We start from the raw sequence: 21,779 nt of genomic DNA, 5'->3' as shown, positions 1-21,779 counted from the left end.
TTCTTTTTGCCAGTGATTAATTCTGGACAATGAAATGTAAGAGGAAGTCTGTTGAGGGCTTCTGGAAAATACAGTACTATCCTTAGAACCAGGCAAGAGAGGCCCCTGCCCTGGGTCCCATGCTTTAGAGGGTCCCGCCTGTCACAAACACACATGTAAAAGTTAAAGAACACATGGGCACCTCTGTCACTGAGTCACTCAACACGACCCACATCCGTCAACATCGCTTTATGACTAACACTGTCCAGGCCCCAGAGAAACACTTCACCATCTCTCACCCTAGGTCTTCAAAACAAAAGGTAACTGCATCCAACGGAGAAGGTTCATGGATTGTGTTTTGGCCACCACGAGAGACCAACACGGCTGTGGAGTGTGGGGAGGATGAGTGACAGGAGGGAGCACTTGGGTAAGAAACAGATGAGCTTGTCAGATCCTTCCTGTCAGCACAAATGCAACACAGTCTTGCAAAAGGAAGGATAGGAACTCAGGAGTGCTGAATACCCATTTTCTTGCTTCTGTTCCTAGTCACAGTTCCACAGATTAGTGCTATGTTAGCACCAGTTGCACATGGAGGCTAAGGAACATTCTGCCAAATTATATCATATTGCATATATGTGTCCTATACGTAGATACCTATCTCACATATATATGAAATACAATACTGCATGAAGCATAATACTAATTCTTAATTTTGGAAATGTAATGGACATTGAGCACTGTAGTTGCAGGTATGAAATTTGTTTTTAATAAAACTAAGATTTAATATTCAAAACACTAAGTAGCTTTTTCAGCTTTTCAATGATTCGGATTAAAATTTTAACTTTAATTTTTAACAAATTATATTTTTCCTTTTACTTTTAACACATTTGAGCATTTTAGAAGAAAAATAGTTTGTTAAAAATATAATTTGAATATCTCATTTGAATAAAATTGTGTAATTTTGCACACAAATTAAATGCTCTTATGTTTGCACTTAAAACCAGCATGGTACAATATAAAGACAAATAGTAAAATTCATGCTAATAATTTAACATTTTAATTTTTCTTTACTTAGAACATTAAATAGCTAATTTAAAAAATACCATGACAAGTCAAAAGAAAGACTGCAAAAGAAAGTACCGCAGGTCCTTGTCAATCATTATAATGCTGATGAGATGCCCTAGGCACTTAACTCTTGCCTCTATCAATTAGCCTGGGGTAAAAGTGGTTTCATTATCCATCATTTGTCTTAAAGTCACAGAACCTATTGACCACGTTAACTGAGGACTTACTGTAAAAAGCTTTGTGTTTTAGTACCGTAAGTGACACTTTTTCCCTGCCTTTTGAACAAGGAGCCCATATTTTCATTTTGTATTGGGTCCCTCGAATTGCATAGCTGGCCTTGATCGCGGAGCAAAAAGAAAGAATCTGAGACCTTAATGTCATTGGTGATACTGCCACTCTTAGGACCACCGGCCCCAGATTTCTTGTTTAGTCAGCAATAAACGACATTCTGATGAGCTGGGGTTTCTCTTACTTGGGGCCAAAAGTAAGAGAATAAAAATACTCATAAATAATAAATACTAATAAAATAAAACACTACCCACCGCGGGGATTTTACAAAGATTCAATGAGATAAGTCAAGTGACGAGCAAACAGCTCAGTTTTAAGCACTTACTATGAGCCAGCACAATTCTGATGGTGGAGCTGGTTGGCCCATAGAAGGGAGCCATGTAACTCACCAGCCCAACCGAACACTTTTCAGAGTGAAAGGGGAAAATGACGCCAAGACCAAAGGACTATACCAGGCTGACTCAGAGTAAACATTCAAGTATTAGTTCTAATTCATGGATTAACTTAAACCTCACTTCTCCGGGAAGGTCCTCCCAATTCTCTAAATCTACAGGAAGGGCCCACAATGAATGCCCTTTCCGTCCTCTGCCAGCACTTTTCACAGTGTGGAGCCTTTTACTAGTCCATCTTCCCCACCAGACTCTAGTTCCAAGAAGCTGGGGCCTGTGTCTGTTCTGTTTTCCACTGTGTCCACAGGGTCTCACAAATAGCGGGTGCTCAATTAGTATTTGCTGAATGAACTTACTTGGTCTACCTTGGGCATGCTTGTCTGACCCTGGTGATTTCACTCGAGTTAAGTGCTCTTATATTTGCATTTGGGTTCTGTGGGAGATGGACCTGCATTTTAGTCACTCATGTGTCCCCTGAAGTTCTAACTGTAGTGCCCAGTAGGTAATGGTACTCAATCAATGTTTGCTGCTTTTTAGCACCCTTTCCAATGGCAAGATAACGCTTGTGGGAATTTTAACAGAGAGGGTGGGAGAATCTAATGCTCCCATCCCACTGTATCTAGTTCCCAAAGTTGAGAGTAAAAAATCAAGACGGGAGCTGCCATCCTACCTAGGTACATTGGACGTATTTCTCTCCCATCAAGCAATTTTTTTAATTTGTCTTTCTTGCAGAAGCACACATGTATCTCACAGGATGAGAAGGAGAGTCTGATTTCCCATAGCTTTCCACATCAACTGGGAACTTGAGCATACAGCCATTAGCACCTTTTCTCTTTTTCCTCAAATCAGCTTGTTGCTGTTGCCTCAGTAAACCAACTTCCTAGAACACCCTTCAGCAACAGCATGCCCGAGCCAAGCAACAGGACTGAAATGGACCAGAGATTCTGGTCATCTGTCGTGCGGGAGACCCTGCTCGCTGCGCCATTTGTCATGCAGGAGACCCTGCGGGGTCTCTGGTCCCGCTCCCCATACAAGAACGCAGGATATGGTGAGGCCAAAAAGGAATACCCACGGAGCCATAGATGGGGGAGTCATACCACTATATTCTCTCTGGCGGCACTATACTCTCACTGGAGGCTGGATCCACACTGTCCGCAAACCGCCATCCACGCTTGCCAGCCCAGCCGCCATCTTCTTGCTAGCCCCATTCTCTCTCTCTCTCCTCTTCTCTCTGCTAGCGTAGCCACAGCAGTTATATTAGTGGCCAATGGCTCACTGGTTACAGCTGACGGCCAACTAGCCACAGCTGATGGCCATGCAATCACAGTTGATGGCCATTTACTACCTGAGCCAGTACCTGTCTATGTGAGGCCGAGAGCCTGGAAACTACTTTCTGGGGCTCTGCCCCCACATCATCTGTCTCTTGGGCTAGACCTGGGAGCACACCATCCCCTCCCAAGAAGGAAGAGACCATCCCCACACAGGCTCCATGAGCCAAAAAGGAAAAACAGAAGGAAAACAGGCTGTTCTCGCTTCCTCCTGCCCTTTGCTTTTCACATGCAATCAACCCATGTTCCTTTTGGGAACAGATAAAAACAGCAGCGGGCAGTTCAGCTGGCCCACCCTGGCTAATTACTGCCATTTGACTCCACTGGCAGAGGTCCCTTCTGGGTTCAGAGGAAGGAGAATCGCACTCTGCACATTCCTCAGCAAAGAGCACTGTGGTCTGGGGGCTAACACCATACCAGCTGTCCAGCCGCCTACAGCAGTGCCAAGGACAGGCTCTACCAGGGACCCAGCTGCAGCCCATAGAATATATCACGGCCCACTTTACATCACACGCTTATGGTCTTCTCCAATGCAACCGACCCCACAGAACAGATGTGGGGGGAAAATCGTGCAAACACTTGAACTGCTCCCACGAGATCGTACCAATTTTGTTTTTCCCACATTGCGCACCCAGGATTTCAGTAACGTGCCTTACCTTTCACTAATCAGAGGGCCTCTTTCTCCACCTGTTAGGAGATCCTTTTTCTTTTCCCCTCATTAATGCAGGTGTCACTGGAGCAGTGTTATACCTAAAATGAAATTGTGAATTAATTATCTATCTTTGGACTTAGAAGAAGCCTTTGCCATGAAAAGTGGACTCTTTCTGGAACTGTGGAGATATCTCTCCCTGACTCCTGATATCTTATTTTCCTACTCCACAGGACTTTTTTTCCTTTTTTAAAAAAATTAACTTCACTAGGGAAAAAAAAAAAAGAAACATTTCTGGTTGTGGGAAGGGAGAAGGGGAAACAAGCAAATACAGCGAGGCCCCCCTGGCCCCCATCTGTTCCAAATCTTCCCCTCACAGGATGTAATGTCTAAAAAGCAAGAAAAATATGCCTTCCTCTTCCAACATCCAGCAGGATCTTGCATGCAAAGAGAAGAATGTCTGGTTACTCTGTGGGTTTTCATCTGCTTTTTAACTCATATGTTGTGGAATTACACTGGCCCCTCAATCCCATTTCCCCCTCTCCCCTCTCAAAAACCCAGGCCAAGAGGCCAGGAGGCAGCAGGGTTCACCACTAGTGAGGGACATCCTGGTTTTGGCAAGGAGCTTCCTCTCCTCCACACCACCAACCCCTTTGGCACAAAGGATTAGTTCTAAGCATGGCCAATGACTTTTGCAGATTTCTTAGCACAGGCCATGCCAGAGGGATGCCTGGGCCCCCGAGGAAGTGGGGCAGCCCCCGAGGGTAAAAGGAGTGGGCTCAGAATCCCACACTTCTTATTCTGCGCTCTCATTCCCTGTTTCCAAGCACCGTGCACACGGATGCACACACGCCGCCAACTCCTGGACATCTGAACAGGAAGGATGTTCCCCAGTAGCTCGCAAGAGCCGTAACTGATACCTTTCCAGGACTGGGAGGGCGATATTTATAGGAAGGGCAGTGGGCCAAGCTAGAGCAGCTCCAACTTTATTTCAGCCAGCCCTCCTTTCCATTTTCTGTAGTTCTTCAAGTTAAATGCAGAGGCATTCCTCCCTTTATTGTTTGATTTTTACACAAGGGCTGAGGCTCTTGTTAAAATGATTGAGAAACCCCAACTGCAAAGATGGGAAAGGACCTGCACAGCCTGCCCCTCCCCCTCTGGCTCGTCATCTTCCTCTCTTCTGCCCCCCAGCCACCTTCACATCCTCCTCCTTGGCCCCCGGACTTGCTACTTGGCACACGCTCCTTCTTTATGCTCCCAGACACACATCTTCTTGTGGTCCTCTAGATGAGCAAAGTTCTCTCTTACCCTGGGTCCAAATTATCCTTTCTTCTGGACTTCTCACCCCTTAACACATCCTGTACATCCCCGTATGACCGACCCTCACCCACACCATCATCTGACCTTACTTACTACCTCTCTCCCCCTACAAACGATGGCCTCCTTGCCTTTGTATCCTCCTCAAGGCCTTTGTACCTGCTGTTTCCTCTACCTGGAACCCTTCTCCTGGGTGTTTGAAAGTCCAGCTCCCTCACATGATCTAGATTTCGGCCCAAAATGATCTCCCTTGAGAGGTCTTACTAACACCGTCATAAAAATCACCATCACTCTCTAGCCACTCCATCCGACACCTCCTTTATTGTAATTCACAGCATCTTTCACCACCACCAAAGACTCTCTCCTGGATCAACTTTTAGTCAGGCTCCTCTCAGCCCTCTTCTGCACTAGGCCTCAATCTTGGCCTGCCACTTAACAAAGACTCCTGCTAAGTCATCCCCCCTACCCTTGACATCTGATCAAGTTCCTTGTCCCCTGTCTCTGATGGATAAGTCCTTGGCCTGCCTTCTGCGAGCATCTTGTCATGTTGGTTCAGCAAGAATACCCTACCCTTGATGTCTTCATCCACCGACCCCTCCCTCGCTGGTTATAAATCCCCAACTGTCTCTGCTGTATTCAGAGTTGAGCTCCATCTTTTTTTCCCTAGTGCAATAATCTTGAATAAACTCTTTCTTACCATTTTAACAAGTGTCAGAATCATTCTTCTTTCATATCACCTGACATCACATGATTTTTTTGTTTATCTGTCTCCCTTCATTGGACTGTAAGCTCCACGAGGGCAGGTCTCTATGGGTTTTGCTCACCTCTCGCTTCTAGAACGGTATTTGACACACAACAGACACTCAACATATATTTGTTGAATGAACAACCCTAGCTACTACCTCTTCTCTCTTGGTGTCAGTTTACCCACCACCCTTCTCTGGGAAGTCATTCCTGAATCTTCTAAGCCTCGACCCTATACTTCACCCAGCAGTGATCATACTGACCACAAGGAATAATTCTCTGGTTGAATATGCATTTTTCGTGAGCTAATTACATACTATATTAACATAGAGAAGAAAGCATAGACGTCTATCTTGACCATCTGCCCTCCTTCCCTTCCACACCTCCAGTTTCTTTGCTCTGTATAGACATCCTTGCACACATCTGTCTGCATGTCTCCACTTCCCCCAACCCCCACATACATTCGCTGACCCCTAGCAGGGTCTTCATTAAAAGGGGAGGAAGAGGAGCCGGGGGGTGGGGGGTGCTGAGAGCCAGCTCTCTGCTCTCCAGAAGCAAGCTCTGCTTTGCACCCATCTTCCTGGCTTTCTCCACCCACAGGAGGAGATACAACACTCCTGTTGGCTACCCTGTAACAGGGCCAGCCACTCTCAGCTCACTTCCCCTCTGGGCAAACTCACGCGGCCAGTATGGGTCCGAGTGAGTGCCCTGAGCCCTACTGCTCAAAGCTGTGACCCTGGAGGGCATGAGGTTCATTAGACCCGGAAAGCCACAGTGGGCCAGGGGTTGGTGAATTCCGGGAGGGGGTTGGGAGAACCTCAGTGGGGAGGGACAGCTCGTTGTAGAAACTGCCCAAGTAGATTTCCACATAAAGGAAAAGTAAACAGATGAAGACTCTTCCTCAGCCCTTTGAGCCTCTCAGAGGACAGCAAACCTTCAAGTGTTTGTTGAAAAGCTAATCCGATTTAAAAATGCTTTGAAAGGGCTGGAAGAGGAAATACTGACTAGTGACCACCCCTTCCAGGGCCTGCAGCCTAAGTGTGGTCACTTTCCCCTCCCGTGGCCTCTGTCTCAGGGGTGCTGTACACAGAGAGACCCAGAGGATTAGGAAGTTACCTGGGGCAGAAGCGGGAACCAACCCAGTCCACTGAGGGCTACTGACTCCTCTTCCTGCCAAGAAGAAAGGCTTCTTGAGAGCAGAAAACGGGTCAGGATTGGAAAACTCCACGCAACCTTCACTGCCACGAAGCTCACTCCACTCACACCCCAGGCATCTGGAAGGTACTGAAGGGCCCGCCCCACTTCCTGGGAGTCACATTATTACCCCACCCCCACCCCAGCTGGGTCTCATTTCTGGCAGCCAGTTCCCTGCAGTTCCAGGTGAAATGAGTTTCCAACTGGGTTTGCTGAACAATAGTTAAGGGAAAAAGTGAACTCTCTTGAATGGTCCAGATTCTGGTTCTCTCTCCCTTGAACAATGTTACCAGTTCCCGTCACCCCACTACACCATTGTGCTAGGATGACCAACCATCCCAGGTTGCGAGGAACTGTCCCGGTTTTAGCACTAAACGTACTGCATCCCGGCATGGCTGGTCACCTATCACCCCGACCTCCTCCCTTACCACTCCCACGGTTTCAGGCAGGCACATATGTTGGGAAGGTGGGCTTTCTGGTATTGCTCCCTCATCCTGATGCCCTTGCTGGGTTCTGGAGGGGAGGAAAGTAGTGAATCTAGAGTTTCAATTAGTTTCCTTCAATCAGAGGCTTTAATTTTACAAGCAGGAGATAAGAATGACACCAAACGTGCAGCACTTTCTGCTCTGTACACACAACGCCTTGTTTAATTTAATCCTATGAGGTAGGTACCACTTCCTAGATCAGGAAACTGAGGCCTAGGATCACAGATAAGTGGTGGGGTTGAGATCCCAATCTAGGCAGTGACACCAGAGCTCCCCGATTTCTTCACTCACTGTCTTATACTATGATTCCTAAAATTCAAGTGCCCTATCCTTTTGATCACACAGGAAAGAAACAACTTATACTAGATTGAAAAGCCATAAATTTACATATGCGGAGCAACTCATGACGAAAATGGGCTTGTGAGACTGTGACCACAGGTTCTCCTATAGGTAGGACCCCTAGTTGCCATGGGGACAGAGCCAGGTTCAGGGACAGCTGTGGCATCACTGCCCTGGGGCAGCACTTCCTCGCAGTAACCCCCTAACATTGACCCTGCCCGCACCCACGCTCTCAGTGGCTGCCAGATGAATCCATTAAATGCCATATCTGATTGTGTTCTTCCAACCCTGTGTGACGTCCCCAACAGCTGCACTGCAGAATAAAAGCCAGGTCGCTCGGCCTGAGTCTCATCCACTGCCTTGAAAATAAAAGTGGAGGCCGACTTTACAGGAACCGATTTGGCAGGATAGGTCACAGACCTTGATACATGTTCATGCCTTTTGACTTTATCATTTCCCTTCTAAGAATTTTCCCCAAGGAAATGGTTGTAACTGGCAGTGACTGGAAGAAGGAGGGTGACATTTTACACAGAAAGGTGTTTATACATAGGTTTACCTGGAACAGTGAACCTGGAATAATTCCTATGACTAACAATAAAGAAATGGTTAACTAAACTCTAATGTATCTGATATATCCATTCAATTGGCTATTACGCAACCATTCAAATGTATGTTTATGAGGAGATGAAAATAGCGATGGAAAAGGCCTGGGCTACCACATTAAGCGAAACAAGCAGGATATAAAATTATATAGACAGTGTGATCACAGCTATGTGAAAACAAAAACAGAACTTACAATAAAAGGACTGAAAGGAAATGAAAAAGATGAAAAAGAACTAACTTACTCAACATATTGCTAACTGCTTTACATTCATTCTTATCTCATTTGATCTTCACGGCAAGCCTACTAAATGAGGAACGATTTTTATTCTCACTTTACCAATGAGAAAACTGAAGCTCGAAGATGATAATTAGGCTGTGCAATGGTTGCCCACCGCTCGTAAGGGGGGAAGAGGAATCTGTATTCCTGTTTTTCTGTTTCAGGGCCTGTGTCGTTATCCCCCACCCCACACTGCTGGCAATTTTCCCCCCTCTACTTTTACTTTTCTATTTTCCAAATTACCTGTATTAACCATTATTACATTAAAAAAAATTTTTTTCCACTTCCAAGGTAATACGGGCTTATAATACTTGGTATGTCTTGGTATTACTTTTTAAATGTAGAAAACAATAATGTTAGGAGCAAACAGCATTGACAACAACAGACTTTCCTTCAGCTTACATTCAAACTTCTCCACAGTTTGGCTCTCTGCTGTCCTTCAGGCCACATTTCCCATCACTCCCTTTTCATAGTCGTTCAGTCACTAAGCTAAGTTATCAGGTAATTTCAGAAAGACTACCTCTAGGGGCAGAGAGGAAGGTTGGACTGCTGAGGTGGAGGGTGGAAGTGCTGGGGTGATGTGAGGCCTCCACCGTGTAACACACACGTGGAAAGGCTGTGCCCACAGTGTCCAGGGGAAACAAACTGTCCATGGAAAAGCATCAGCTTTAAACAAAAGAAACAACAGGAGGACCTGGAGCCAGGATCTGGGCGGGAGTCCTCCCCATTTCAGGGCCTCCAGGCTGCTCTTCCAAGGAAGCCAGGATATGTTCCCTGGAACCTCTGGGCTAGAAGTGGCCAGGGTGAGAAGGACCACCGCCATCCACACCGACATTCTGGACCTGGCCTCTCTTGGAGCGGTCTTGGCTAGTTTGAGGGTGAGAGCAGGCTTTTGAGAAAACAAATTACTGACAGCTTGGCGGCAGCAGAGTAGTAGCAGTACAAAGTGTGAAAAGTTGCAGCAAAGATGCTCAGATTTCACTTGCTTTTCCCAACCTTTGCACATTAGAGGGCTTTCCAAGTAAGGAAGCCACAATATTGCTGGAGGAAATAAAATAAAAAGGAAGAACATTTCAACAGTGGTTCTCAGCCCTTGTGGGCGTCAGAACCACCTGGAAGGAGAGGCTGTTTAAATGCAGATTTCCAGGCTCACCCTCAAACATTCTGATCTCATAGCCTGCTCAGGCCTAAGAGTCTGCATTTTAATGAGCATTTCCCCAAGTTGCTGTTGCACCCTAATCCTACATGCTAAGAAACCCTGATTTACAGTGTCTTGCTGACCTGAAAGGATTGTCATTTGGGGGACACTTCTAATTACTTTATCTTTAAAAAAAAAAAAGAAAAAAAATATTGCAAAGGGTATACTGTACATGGAATGTTTTATTATTTTTGCAAGACAAATTATCTCAAAATAAAAAGTTTAAAGTATATAATTACAAGAGTAATAGCTGCCTATAATAAAATATTAATAGTACCACATTAGATAAAATGGACAATGAACACCCCCCTTCAGTGTCCCCACCACCACCACCAGCCCCATCCCACTCTCCAACCTTAACCACTGTAAACAGTTTGGTATATATTAGCAAACAAGTCGGACTTTTTGGTTTGGTTTGTCTTTTCATTTTTCAGTAATAACGGATGCCTGCAAGAATATGATGAAAATGACCCTCAAAACTTGTTGGTCGAAGTGCAAATTAACACAGCCCTTCTGAAAAGCAATTTAGCAACTGATTTCAAAAACCACAGGAACATTTCTACTCATGGACCTGCCAATTCCACGCCTAGGAATCCCTCCCAAGGACACCACTCTCCTGGAATAGTGTGCAATCTTTTTTTTTCTTTTCAATTTTATTGTGGTAAGAACACAACATACAATCTACCCTCTTAACAAAATTTTAAATGTATAATGCATTGTTGTTGACTATAGGTACAATGTTGTACAGCAGATCTCTAAAGCGTATCCATCTTGCTTTACTGAAACTTTATGCCCATTGATTAGGAATTCCCCATTTTCCCCTTCCCCCAGCTCCTAACGACCACCATTCCACACTTCGATTTTATGGATTTGACTCCTTTAGATACCTCATGTATGTGGAATCATGCAGTATTTGTCTTTCTGTGATTGGCTTATTTTGTTTAGCGCAATATCCTCAAGGTTCATCCATGTTGTCACATATTGCAGAATTCCCTCATTATTTAAGGCTGACTAGTGTCCCATGGTATGTATATACCACAGTTTCTTTACCCATTCCTCTGTCGATGGACAGTTAGGTTGTTTCCACATCTTGGCTGTTGTAAATAGTGCTGCGATGAACATACGAGATCCTGATGTCAATTCTTTGGGGTAAATACCCAGAAGTAGAATTGCTGCTTCATATGGTAGTTCCATTTTTAATGTTTTGAGGAACCTCCATACTGTTTTCCATAGCAGCTGCACCATTTTGCATTCCCACCAACTGTGTGCAAGGGTTCCAATTTCTCCACATCCTCGCCAACACTTCTCTCTTTTTTTTTTTTTTACCAGCGATCCTGAAAGGTGTGAGGTAATATGTCATTATGGTTTGATTTCACTTTCATTTTTTTCATAAATCTGTCGTCCTCTTTGTCCTCTTTGGAGAAATCTCTATTCAAGCTTCAGCCCGTTTTTAATCAGGTCATTAATTTTTATGGTTGTTTTTCTTTTTTTTAATATTGAGTTAAAAGAAGTATGCTATTTAAAATGAGGTCACAAAACAACAAGGAAGAGAGTTACGATAATGTTAGTGAAAAAGGAAAACAAGATATAAACATTTTACCTATCCTCTGATTACCACGTTGTTTTGTTTAGATAGCTAAAACAAAGGAAATAAACCCAAATTGCTAACAGTATGTTAGGGAGGTGGTATTTGAGTAAAACTTTTTTCTCGATTATTTTCTCTGTTGAGTGCTCGGGCTCAGGTTTTGCAGACAGACCGACAGACCTGGGTGAGAAATCCATCTCCCACTTTCCACATGTATAACTTTGAGGACTTTATGTAACCTCCCTGAGCCTCAGCTTCCTTACGGATAATGGGAGATAGTATCCTCTCAACTTGCTTGAAGAATTAAAATAAGAAAATGTGTGGAAACACTGGGTACTCTGTGGCCTGACACAGTAAGTAAAGCTGGTATGGCTATTATTCTATGTTCTTTATGATGGGTCACATTTCACAAATCAATATTTAAACACTGGAATTTAAAAATGGGGATTAAAACGTTGATAGCCCCCATGTTCCCCATCAGACCCTCTTCTAAGCCCCTGCATGGTTTAATTCTCCAACAGATTCTGTACAAAGTACATTACAGGGACAAGGGACCATCCCCAGTGAACAGAAATAATGAAATGGAAATAAGATCTGCAAATTGTAAAATACCTAAAAATAGAATGCACCAGGAGTCCATTTTTACGAGATGACTCTGAAGGGACAGTGATTAAACAAAGGCCCAGTACGTGGCATATTTACATGAGGTGCAATGGTGCGTTAAGTGGACACATAAAATGCAGGAGGGCGGGGGAGTGAAGATGGAATGTGGAGGGGTTGTGTGTCAGGAACACCATCATTTCTCTTCCAATGTCTGGGCCAAGGCTTCCAGGAGGAGGCAAGACTTTCGAGGGTAATGAGAATAAGAGTAATTATCTCAGGATGCCTTTCAGCCAACCAGAAGAACAATTCCTCAGATCACCGTCATCTAATTTATGGGAAGGCCTGTCTGTTAGGCTTGGTTCCCCGTCTATCACTCTGGAGTTAATCACAAGGGTTACTCTGAGCCCATGGTTAGAGCATGTCTCTTCTTTCTAAGGGACTATTGAGACATGGAAACTAAATTTTTATTATTTTATTATCATTGCCTTGATAGTGTCCTCAAGCTTACTGTTTCTAAAATACCAAAAGCACGAGTTCAAGTAAATATACAACTATATCCGGTTAAAAGTTAAAAAAAAGAAATCCTCTTTGCATTCCCCCATCTCACACCCCTCCCTGGAGGGAACTGCTGCTTGGATATGTCCTCTAACAGAGCTTTGCTTTTACCAATATATGTGATGTATTCACGTGCGCACATACATACACTTTCTTTTTTTAACGTAAATAAGATCACCCTCTATTCCTCTGCAACTTGAATTTTTCAGTTCATAACACGTCAAGGGCATCTGGACATACAGACATTTGTGTGGTAGGTATGGACCCGGAGCCCAGCAGGCCTGAAACCCGGCTCCCCTACTTACTAGCTGTGTGACCACGGGCAAATTCCTTAACATCTCTTTTCTAATCTATAAAAAGATTCCCATAATAGTAATTGAAGGATTGTTGTGAAGGTTAAATGAGTTAATATCGTAAATATTGTAAAATATAAAAATCACTTAAAATAGTGTTCAGAGTATCATACGTGTGGGGTCAGCCACTGTTATTATTTACCTTGTTCTTTTCTTCAATGGCCATCTAGCTAGTGTTCCATCATGTGGATGAGTGGTAATGTACTGAGCCAGCCCCCCACTGAGAGACAGCGGTGCTGTCCTCTTTTTTCTGCAGTGAGCGTTTTTGAACTTGGGTCTTTGTATACACAGGCAAGCATCACTCTAGGATACTATCCACGGCACAGAATTGTTGCATCACAGGTCATGCTCATTTTTTATGAACGATGTTGACAAATTTCCCTCCAAAAGGCTGCACTAACTTACGTCCCTGCCAGCAGTGTGTGCCCTTGCGTCTCCAGGGTCTTCACCACCCTGGCCGCCTGCATCTTTGGCACCCTCATTTCTGCACTTACCGTCCCTAAATGAAACCTCAATCAAAACCACCAACAATGCATTTGTTAAAGTCCCTGGGACACCTAATCCCTTTGTCTTTTCTAAAAGGAATAAGTCATTTTTGGCTCTGACAGGCCTTCAGTTGTCTGGACAGAGCCCTGAGATGACTTTGAAAAACACAAACACACTCACTGTTCCCTAACACCCTCCAGAGCAGCTCAAGGGGAGGGGGCCCACGTGAGGCCCAGCCTCTCTGCTCTCTATCACATGCACAAAGATTTTCAATAGCAGCTGGTGTTTTCTGAGTGGAGATCAGAGCCAGCATTTGTATATAAATATTATCCCAGGGCTGGAGGGAGAATAGGCTGGAAGCAGAGGCTGCAACATCCCATTGTCTTGTTAATGGGGAAGGGGCACAGGAGGAATGAGCACGTTCATCCTTCCTCCTTCCCTCGTAGAAAGGAGAAGCACCCCAGGCACAGGCCCACACCATCAGGGCAGCTTGTATAATAATAAAACCAAGGTGGAAGCGGGTACAGAGCTTGGCTGGAAATCTATGCCAGGCAGAGGAGAAGCAGGGCAAAGAGGTGCCCTCCATCTGTGGGGTCCAGACTGCAGGTTTGTCACCTGCTCTACATGTTTGGCGGAGTGACCACCTGCAGCCACCTGGCTCTGTAGACCACAGCTCCTGTCACATAATGGCAAGATGACCTCGGACTGACGCCCCTCAGGCCTCATCACCAAGGTTCTGCAGCACAAGTGACTTCCGGCTTTGCTGGAGGACCTCTGGGAATTGGAGGGAGCTGTGGAGGCAGACAAGGGCGAGGGCAAGTGTTCCCACCCATGAGGGGCCTCCCAGCCTTCTTGCGCAGGAATGTCAATAATTCCGAGGGTTGCCCCAGCTAAGCTTCGCAAGCTCCAGAGCCATTCATCTTTCAAACTTGTTTTTCAGGCTCACTATTTTATGGCTCAGAAACATTCACCTTTGTTCTTCCAACTGTCTCCTTGCCTCCCACCATTCCCAGGGACCCAGGTCAGGTCAGGGAGGGGAAGAGGCAGGCGAGTCTCTGGAAGAGTGGATTCCGTGGATCACAGCAAATTCCAGAGATGACACCCAGAGACCCTGGCTCCTGTCCATAACGGAGGGAATAACTCAAATGACTATCTCAGGCACTCGGAAGTGAGTTAAGCATCCCCTTCCGAGTCAGCTCGCAGGGGAGGGTCAGCGGGAACAAAGGGAGGCTCAGAGACCCAGGGTCTGCGCTGGGGCTGACGCTGGGGCTGACAAGACGCAGTGCGTAGTACAGGAAAGGGACTTCAGCTCACTGGGCCTCAGTCTCCTCTTCTCCGAGAGACTGGGGTAAACACCCAACACCCTGTACTTCATTAAATCTACAAAACAGATATTTGTTGAGTGTGGGCCATGTGTTCCAGACACGGGACACAAAACAAACCGTCAGGCCATGTCTGTCCTCACAGACTTGCCCTTCCCAGCAAGGTGGATACTAGTCACAGTATCGTGCTTACTGCAGAGGAACCTAAGTTTATGGAGGGAATGAACACGCCAGCTAGGTCGCACAGTTCCAAAGTGGGCTGCACAGCTCTCTCTGGAAGGACCCTGCTTTTCACCACGAATACTAACCACAGCAAGCAAGATGCACTGTGCCTGACAGCACGGAGGCTTCAGAACCCTCCCAAGGCCTTGGGAGGGCGCCCGGAAAGAAACGGGGTCACGGGTTTTTCTAAGCTTTGCCAAAGTCAAGTCTTAACCCTAACTGCAAAGAGCACAGTCTCTCCCCACTCGTTTCCCTCTGTCACTCCTGCCCTCCTGTTGTGTGATCTTACGGTGGCCTCAGGCATTCAGGGAACACCCAGGAGGGAGTCAAGTAGGTGGGACACTGAGTGTGACCCTAGCAGGATACAGTTCTGGGGCTCACAGTCACCTCCTTGCATGTTGAGTGATTGCTAACCCTCCAGGGCAGGCACAGCTCCCCGGGGTACCCCTGTATCCAAGAGCCCACCACCCAGTTCCTGATTCAGCAGTTGAATGACCACATGAAATGTCCTACAGTGCCCAACGCTGAAGAGTGTGGTAGGGAAGGAGGAGAAAGGTTTAAAATGGACAGAGTCAGATGCCAGCCAATAGAAACGCTTCTACTGGGTTGGTGCAAAAGTAATTGCGGTTTTTGCAATTATTTTTAATCTTTTAAACTGCAATTACTTAAGCATCAACCTAATAATTACTAGACCCCTAATATTGTAAGGGGGAGATCAGTTCCTCTAATCAAAATGGATGTTCTCTACTGTCAGAAATATACTCAATGCATATAATTATAATGGACTATAGCTTCTTTATTCATTTTGATGGGAACAGTACAAAATAGAATTTACTGAAATTCTTCTGTTTGTGGAACATGAACATGCAGTAATACTACTCTGTGTGTGTGTGTGTGTGTGTGTGTGTGAATTTGCTCATTTCTGCATCTACACTGTCAATAATACAAAACAAATGTTGATCAACCATGCTAAAGGCTGAATTTCTTTTATTCTCCTTCTAGAAAGTTACTTTAGAACATTGTTATCATATAAAAATGTGATCAAAGAGAATGAGGCCAGAAAAGGTAGAAACAAAAAGTATGATAAAGGTGTGCCAGGCAATTAATTAATAAAAATCTGCTGTTGTTCTCCTGGATTTTATAGCATTGGAGTCATTTGTTGGTTTTTAAAATGTGTAAATTGGAGTTCTTTTCTTCCTCTAAACAAATAATCACTTACATTCCTACACTGAATTCATAATTCATATTATTTCTCTTTTTCTTTCTTTTTTTTTTAAGGAGGGCACAGCTCACAGTGGCCCATGTGGGGATCGAACCGGCAACTTTGGTGTTATTAGTACCATGCTCTAACCAACTGAGCTAACCGGCCCCCCCTGTATTATGTCTCTTAAAGACATCCTTCAAAGTGTACAAGCTTCAGGCACCCATGAAACACTGAACCTCGCCCTACCGCCACCATCTCCTGAGAAGTTATGATGTGCCAGGAACTCTGAAAAATCCATCTATGGGGGTTATCTAATTTAATCCTCAAGCAACCCACTGAGGTAAACTAAAGCTTGGAGCATTTATTCTACACAATACCTACAGCTCATTCTGCAGAGTTGTAGCAAGGGGTCAAATTCACACAGTGCCTGGAGTAGCGCCCTCTACACAGAATACAAACTATTATTCCAATTTGCTGTGTTTCCTCCCTGCGCCCAAGTCTCCTCATATTTAAAGCTGAAGGGATAAACAGAGACTGAAATATGTGCACATGCACAGAGGACCTCAGACACAGAGAGGTAAAGACACAGAGAGTTGGTAACAGCGGCTGCCTCTGTGGAGGGAAACTCAGGGTGGGAGGCAGACGCACCTCTCTTGTATGTTCACATTTTCAAACAAGTTAATACATGGAAAGTATTTGGCACAGAGCCTGGCACACGGCAAATGCTCAATAAATGTTATTTTGTCATTCTTATTGTCAACTAAATAAATTAGTTTAAAAACTAAAGGGGTGGGCCCTGATGTGTCAAGTCCCTTCCCATTGAATTGGGTGTTTTCTTTAGATAACAGTTCCTAGCACTTTCCAGTGCCAGGGGCTCTAGTGAACTACTGTGTTCCATACTCCCTGCATCTCTGTGAGGTTGAGTACTATTCCCATCCCATTTTACAAGTATGAAACCGAGGCACAGAGAGGTTACATGACATACCCTAGGTCACACAGCCAATGTGGCAGAGGCTGGGATGAACACCCAGGCCAGATGACTCAAAAGGCCAAATACAGAATGGCCTCACCGGACCCCCTCCTGGTCCGTTACGTGGCTGCCCCAACATTTTTTCTCTCGTGATGTGTGCATCTCCAGTGAGAGTCGTGTATGGCAGTGCAGTCGCTGGGAAGCCAGTGTGAGAAAGGGAAATGCTGTCACTGCAGATGTGAAGGCAGCAGGAGAGCCCCACAGGGCTTATTAACCAGCTAGGAATTAAGAGAGAAGGGAGGCAGGGCGGGAAGAGGAAGGAAAGAAACCTGTAAAACAGCTACTCGATGTCCGACAACGGGCTCAGCTATTTCTCCCCTATCCTCCCAACACTGAGGGAGACCCTGTTCCCGTGATGCCACTTCCCAGCTGAGCAGAGGGGCTGGGAGAGTTCATAAAGCTCGTCCATGGTGGCAGCCAGAAAATCAAGGCCCTGGGGCTCACTGCTCTCTGAGAACACGGCAATTCCTAGCCTTCCCTCCTCTCATTGCCCTCCACATCTTCCTTGGTTTGTGGTCCTAAGGCAAATATTTCTACACAGCACAGCTCAACTCAGTGGCCCCGTCTGTCCTACTGGGCAATCTTTGGGGATGGCAGGTCTCCTGAGTGAGCTTGCCAATGCAGGGAGCCTTCACACAGGGAGAGGTGGGTGAGTCCGTGAGTTCTGCTGCCAGGAAGGCCATGGAGCTGGGAGCCTTGGAGGCATCTTACAGGGAGACATCCCTTTGGGAACCTCCACTCAGTCCAGGGGCACGGAGCACAGACCCTTTGAGCACTTGGGTTCTGTGGGCCCTTTCAGGACAGCCCTGAGGGGGTCCACATCAGTGTTTCAGACTCCTGAGGGCTTCCAGCCACAATCACCTAATAAAAGTCTTATCACTTCATAGCTGTGTAACCTTAAATTAGTCACTTGACCTGTGTGATCACAGTTTTCGTATCTATAAAATGAGGATTGCGAATTAACACTTTTCTATACAATAAAGGTACACCCCTAACCTACCCTAGACTGCAGGTACCTTGAAGAGAGGTATTGGTCTGACTCCTCTTGGCATTTTCCTCAAGGTGCCTTCCTAACAGTTGGGTGTCTTATCCCAGAGAAAGGGCTCAGCACAGATTTGCTAATTTATGGCAAAACAGAGTGGGTCATCTAGACCTGGATTCAAATCCTGTCTGCTACTAAGTTCCCATTAGGGAACCTTTCAGAGTTTGGTCATCACTCATAACTACACCTCCAGGGCCCCCATGTTGCCAAATTCTAGGGGAGCCATTCTCACAGTGTTTGTGGAGCGAGGCACACGGGAGCCCTGTTTCAAAGGGGGGTTGTAAAGATTTGAGGCCACAGTGAGTGCAAGGTAGGCTAGTATAGGCTTGGCCCAGAGTGAAGATAAACAGCTTAGAAAAGGCATAAATTGAAAGAAAATGCTAAACTAATTAACAGCAGACTAGGTCCCCAACACACTTCGAAAGCTTAAAGAATTTGCTAATACGCAAAGATAATACCACAAACTTGTATTTTCAGGGATTCACTCCTTTTCTGGTTGTCCCAGGAAAGGTTTTATGAGCCTTGTTGTTTTTGTGTGTGTGTGTGTGTGTGTGTGTTTCATTATGAATATGGAAATGGTTCCATTAGTAAATATATATGAATTTCCCCCCAAATAGTCTATTCACATAAATGAATCTTAATCTTCACTTTATATTGATAAGCGGCAGAGCTGACATAAACAATGTTTTTTTCTTCTTTCAAAACTGTCTTGTCAGTCTAAGAACTCAATGCTGTTTGCAAAAGCCCTTTTAAAGGACTCATGTCTTTTTCTACCGTGAAAGAAAACTGCAGTGACCACTGCTGAGACTCGAAAAAGGTGTTTCTAGCAGCACTGCACTTCTCTGGGCAGAGATCTGAGTGGCCTCTTTAAAGTCTTGAAGATTTAAGGGATGAACTTCAGCCACCATCTCCCTCCTGGCTAAGAAGACCAAAAAATAAAAATAAAAACACACCTCCTACAGGGGAAGTCTTTAGGAAACAAGTTCTGGTTTTCTTTGCCAACTATTCTGCCCTTCTTGAGAAAGGGCTCGTTCACATGGGTCTAGCCCAGCTGTAACATCTGTGTCTAATCTGCACTGGCACACACAGGTTTACTTGGGGAGCATCCCCGTGTGACAGGAAGAAAAGTGGGCTGGATGAGATGAACCAGAGGGGGAGAAACAAGCATTTAGGTTGATGGAAGAGAAAAGCACCGGGAAGCAGAACGCAGACACTGGTCTTCATCTTGCCACTTCAGAGCCCGGCTCTGGCAAGTCAGTCTCTTGACCTCCCCAAGACTCAGTGTCCTTATCTGTAAAGTGGGGATAAAAATTCCTCTTCTGTCTACCTCAAGAGGATTGATCCTCCCCTGCCACCCTCACCCACTCTAATTCACACAGCTGAAATAATAGCCAGGTGGTGCTGGGCTGCAAACTCAATGCCTAATGTAAAAACCAGTGCGGTGAGGGGTGGGTGGGTGGGGGTAGCAGCTCTATGCTCCTCTCAGCTGCAGCGTGCTTCTGCTTCCGACAAGCCAAACCTTCAACCCTCCCATGCTGCTCAGCAGCCCTTAGCCAATGACCTTGGCCACAAATGCCCCAAAGGAGAAAAATGGTTACACAACGATGGTTTAGGGAATCTTATGTCCCCATTTTAAACTATAATTGGGAGGACTATAGAGGAACATGGGGGAATGTCTATAACATAGTGCTAAGTGAAAAACAGTTACAAAAATCATATCTATCACTAAGTTTGAGGTCTGCTCTTGGGACAATTGATACACAAATCAGAAAAATATGGAGCCTCCTTGCCCCCGTCCCCCAAGCCCATGCAACTCTTCAGCCCCACCTGTTATCTGTTTTTGTAATGAAATCTTCTACAGCCAGTGGAGGCAAGGAGTGACAAAGAAGGAAGGCAGGAGGATGAAGGGCAGATTCATAATCGGAGAACATAACAATTAACCTTTTGGATAAATGCTCAGAAGTGCTGTTTTTCGCACCTTCGTCCCAGAACCCTTAGACAACCACAATGCTGGCCAGTGTTTCAGCCACCCTCAGAAGTGCATCTAGCCCATGGGTTCCCGCAGCCTGGGTTGAGGAACCAGGCTCCAGCAGGACACTTTGCAGCAGGCGTGGTGTGTTCACAGGCCAATGACTGAGGTGGCACTTGATTTGTTCCTGCACAGTTACAAGTGGAGAAAGGCTCAATTATTTTTCATTATATGGAGTCAACAGAGACAGGCCGAACAGAGGGTCTGGGCCAAAGAAGCAAACATGAAGTTGAGCAGGAGAGGACACCGAGGGGGGACCCTCCCAGGTGCCACACCCACTGAACCATGATGCCAGGGAGGGTGACAAGGATGGAAAGACATGGGATGCTTGTCTGGTCCTGCTCTGCTGGTCCCGGCATAAGCTCCTAGACAGCTAAGAGGGCACCTGCTGTGTGACTGACTAAATGCTTCAGGTGGACAGAGCTTATCAAGACCTTTTCCTCTCCAACAACAGCTCACAGTACTAAGAGCTCCCACTGCCAGGCACTGTCCTCAACACTCAGCGCCTACCATCTTCTTTCACTTTCCCAGCAACCTGTGAGTCAGGTACTGTTACCATCCCATTTAACTGCAGTGGTCCAGAACGAGTCACCCCAAGATGTGCCTCTGTGGTAAGCAGATGGTCTTGAGCTACAGGCAACTGAGACGCTGCAGGCTAAAGAGCAACTTCTATCCCCCTGAACTACCTGGAAGAATTTGACTAAGGGGCCTTGCCCTTAATAAGAGATTATCAGAGATAACCTTTTATTTTTTACCTATCTATAGGGCAGGGCACAATTACTAAACATCTGTTCTTCTTACTGTCCTGCAATGAAGCCCCAAGGTGACCCTTGGCTTAGAATGTCATATATACCTCATTTTCTCTATCTGTCTTCGAATCCTTCATGTACTCATATGTGGGGTCTCTGACTTTCTCACGTATGTGTGGTCCCCATTATTAGACCAACCGAAGAATCTTGAGGGCAGAGGAAAGTTTTTTCATCCCCCACATTACAAATGAGGAAACTGAGGCTCAGAGGTTATTGTGACTACTTGCCCAAGCTGATTAAGTGGCAGAACCACCAAACCCAGATCTGTCTGAGCCCAGAGCCCAAGCTCTCAACCACTATATACCTTCTCTCTTTTCTTCTCCTTTCTGTTTCCTCCCTTTATGCCAAAGGCTTTCTAATATCCTCTCCCTCACCCCAAATCAGATCCTGAATCTCCCAGGGGGCTGGGGGCTATTCTGGAAGCTGACCTTGGGAAAATAAGGCCCCTCAGGTGGAAGAGTTACTGTTTCTGAGACTCCTCAAGAACAGGAAACTTCCCGGGCTGCCTGCAATAAATCCAAGCCTTCCTTCCTTTGTGATTTCACCCCGGGAGCAACACTCCAGGATGACTCATCTCTAGACCGGCAGGAGATCTCCTCTGGAGACTGGAGGTGACCTTGGCCAGGCATTCACATCCTGTGCCTGGTTTCCCATTTGTCAAGCGGGCAGCCCTGGCCTCCCTGC

The 21,779-nt window shown here is 45.7% G+C and overlaps 1 protein-coding gene and 1 long non-coding RNA gene across 2 annotated transcripts in view; both read right to left on the bottom strand.

Moving 5' to 3' along the window:
- ARHGAP26 (Rho GTPase activating protein 26) overlaps positions 1-3,770 on the bottom strand; it is a 703,968-nt gene extending 700,198 nt beyond the window's left edge. Inside the window, exon 1 of the mRNA XM_074313709.1 lies at positions 3,706-3,770. The gene's annotated coding sequence lies outside the window, so the exon portion shown is untranslated. The remainder of the gene's footprint in view (positions 1-3,705) is intronic.
- A 6,392-nt stretch (positions 3,771-10,162) lies between these two features.
- LOC109451119 (uncharacterized) overlaps positions 10,163-21,779 on the bottom strand; it is a 39,759-nt gene continuing 28,142 nt past the window's right edge. The window contains exon 4 of the long non-coding RNA XR_002137919.2: positions 10,163-11,189. This is a non-coding gene — a long non-coding RNA (uncharacterized LOC109451119). The remainder of the gene's footprint in view (positions 11,190-21,779) is intronic.

This window comes from Rhinolophus sinicus, linkage group LG10, assembly GCF_036562045.2.
Source record: "Rhinolophus sinicus isolate RSC01 linkage group LG10, ASM3656204v1, whole genome shotgun sequence".
NCBI classification, from domain to species: Eukaryota; Metazoa; Chordata; class Mammalia; order Chiroptera; family Rhinolophidae; genus Rhinolophus; species Rhinolophus sinicus.
Note: the sequence above shows the minus strand (reverse complement) of the source record. Positions and strands in the feature narration are given on the sequence as shown.